Source organism: Penaeus monodon, chromosome 36 (genome assembly GCF_015228065.2).
Source record: "Penaeus monodon isolate SGIC_2016 chromosome 36, NSTDA_Pmon_1, whole genome shotgun sequence".
NCBI lineage: Eukaryota > Metazoa > Arthropoda > Malacostraca > Decapoda > Penaeidae > Penaeus > Penaeus monodon.
Window position 1 is genome coordinate 30,861,165 of NC_051421.1, and position 3,316 is coordinate 30,864,480.

A 3,316-nucleotide genomic window follows, 5' to 3' on the forward strand; every position below is an offset into this window, starting at 1 on the left:
ATACTAAAAAAAAAGCACGCTTTAAACCTAACCTGGAAGAACTTAAAATTGAAGATGCAATATAAAGTGCAGTAACAAAAATATTTTTTCTTATTTTCAGTTAATGAAAAAAAATCTTTCAGAAGATAATTCGCTACACCGATGCATAGCTATTTTTCGGTTTGCCCTTTAGTTCTGAGAAAAAAAAATAGGCAGATTAAGAAGAAATCTTTAAAAGTCAGATTTAAGACGTTTTCTGAAAAAAATATAGAAAAAGAAAATGTATAATTTTTAAAATAACGTTATCTATAAAGAAATGGGTTAAAGATTAATATGCGAAATGCAAAAGTAGATAATGATGACTCTGAAATTCGCATTTTGTTGCTGCTGTGTTTACTGATAAAATAACATAAGATCGAGGTTTTCTATATATAAAGTTATGAGTGTCATTCACCAGTCTCAATAAAATCGATTCTCGACTCCCACCTCCAAACCCCGACGGTCCCTTTAGTTTAGACAGCCACGCGTAGAGTGACTTTTACCTTGCAGATAATGATTATCTTAGACTTCTTGAAAACATCATTTAGTTCTAGCATTAAAAGCAATTTAGAGCCAGCCTAGGCACGCCTAGCTTTGGGTCAGTTTAATGTTACCATCGGTGGAAGCTAGGTTTTAGGAAATCCGACCTTGCTCCTGGATTATATGGTAAATAGTGTTTAACTATCATTTGACACTCATCTAGAGGCTTGCCAATGCAGTTTATCTTTATTATCAACGATTATAAAGATTACAAAGTTTCTCGTGCCGGGAATCGAACAAGGGGCTCGCGGGTGAGAGCCGCGTATCCTAGCCACTAGACCACACGGGATAATAGTTGTAACAATCTAACATATGAAAATACGAGCATTTCCAAGAAATGTTGTACATCTATGGAAGCATCGAGATACATTTTAATTTAAGTGTAGTATAAAGTTCTGTATTATAACAGAGTTGGCACTGTGTCATCATAAATATCGTAACCATCTTCATTTATGTATCAATCAATAACGGTATGCTCATGCTTGAGCAGCCGTGGACCTCTCCACCATCCTTCGCCACTAAACTCGATCTTACGCTTTTCTTTCCACTTATACCATCGACAGCCCGCAAATATCTTTGATATTGTCGCTCAGTCTTGTCTTTGGTTTGCCTCTTCCTCTGTTTCCTATCACCATCCCTGTCAGCAAGTTTTTCTCAATACTTTTACTTCTCATTACATGACCAATAAACTTTAATTTCCTCTTGTTCAAGATGTCCAAAAGTCGGTCTTTACAATTTATTTTTCTCAGCACTTCATCATTCGTCTTCTTCTCTGTCCAGCTAATACGCAGTACTCGTCTGTAACACCACATTTCAAAACTATTGATCTTTTTCTTGTCTATCTACTTCAACACCCAACACTCAGAACCATATGATGCAATTGGGAAAACTAATGAGTTCAATAACCTCAGCTTTGTCCGTAAGGCAATGCTTCGGTCTTTCCAGATGTTATTGAGAGCAACTGTGGCGCTTTTGGCAATGGTAATTCTTCTTTTTATCTCCGGTGAATCATCATATGTATTAGTTAAAACAGCTCCAAGATAAGTGAACTCTTTCACATTTTCCACAATCATTCCATTGATTGTAACATGTTCATCATTGTTCATTGCCGGTTATCTTTGAATCTTCATGATCTTAGTTTTCTTGGCATTAAGAAATAAGCCAGCCTTTTCGCTTGCTTCTCTAACTTTATCTAGTAGTTGTTGTATATTATTACGATATATGTAGATATATAAAATCCTCTGTAAGCACATGCTAATTCACTCTCTCTCTCCAGACAAGTCAAGCAGTCATTTGTGCTGTTATGTTATTGTTGATACTTGGGTGCACTGTGTGGAATGAGGTGTTCGATAGTTTTTCCCTAATTCGCACTATGCCTGGCAGTGCATTCATTAGCCAATCAGCATTTATGAGGATTAATGACGTCATCAGTCCCAATGTTTTGGGAGTTTTCTACTCTACCAAAGACCCCTTTAGTAAAAACTGGCAGTAGTTCTCCTCCATATCCTGTAACTATGAGGAAGGATATGCAGCTTGCGTCTTCTATTTGATGGAACATGAACTGGCAATATTTTGGAAACTCACTTTTGAGCCTAACGAGAAAATTTAGCAGGGTAAGTATCAAAATGGGCAATGGCAATGTTCAAAGGAACTAAACATTTCAATTGTATGTTAATTTGGCTATGTATGCCATATTTAATGTCATTTTTTTTCCTTCTCAGAGACTGAAAAGTTCAACAAGCTACCACCACCTCAACTTTCTGTACTGAACCTGCGACCAAGATGATGCTCTACAGTGTACCTGTTCCTTATCCATCTCCTACTCTTACTTATCAGACGTCAAAAGGACCCCACACTTCAGTTCTTACACGTCTCACTTCACCTTGTACAACTTCAACCCCAGCCGCTTGTTTCGGAGAGTGTGTATTGGGGACCGGGAAGAGGAAATTTACAGAGGAGTCTGAAAGTAAGCACAGCGAGGCAGGACGAATATCATACTACAAGGATATGGCAGATGACTGAAATTCACGAGGCACAGATGAAAGAACATCATGAATGGATGCAAAGTGAGAAGCTGAAAAAGAAACTCGAAGAATTTGCAACATTATAAGGGCATGATTCTCATTCGTCCATCTCAATAAAAGCGATTCTCGACCCCCAAAACTGGGACTGCCCACTTAAGCTAAAACATGCACACCCACAGTGTTCTATACCTAAATATTTTGTAAATAATGATCACCTTATAATTCTTTAAAACACTATTTAGTTGACAGCAAATTAAAGCCTAGACACGCCTAGCTCCGGGGAGTTTAATAAAAATGTTACCAAATTGACCGGGAGTAACTGAAGTTGTGGAACAAACACTTCAGAAAATGGGCTATGCTCTTGCTTTAAATAAGGCCAATTAGGGGTTAGAATTTCTAAAGACTTGCTAATACAGGTTATTTTTCATTATTACCAAGTACAAAAAATTTTCCCGTGCCGGGTATCGAACCCGGGCCTCGGGGGTGAGACCCGCGTATCCTAGCCACTAGACCACACGGGATATAGTTTAAAAGTATAATAAAAAAGTAAAAGATAAAAAAGACAAAGAAAATGACGGTGCCTTTTCAAGATAGGTTTATACTCCTGTGGAAGCTAGAGACTAAAAACTGTATAGGAAGTGAGAGGCATCGAGATTCCAAAATATTTTGGTAAAAAAGCAAAATTGCATGTATTTAAATTCAATCGTAGTGTAAAATTCTATCTAGATATATAA

General features: G+C 37.2%; 1 non-coding gene across 1 annotated transcript; it reads right to left on the reverse strand.

Annotated features, from left to right (window-relative positions):
• Positions 1–3,031: 3,031 nt before the first annotated feature.
• Trnae-cuc lies at positions 3,032–3,103 on the reverse strand. The gene has a single exon. It is a non-coding gene; the product is annotated as a tRNA-Glu (tRNA).
• Between the last annotated feature and the right edge of the window lie 213 nt (positions 3,104–3,316).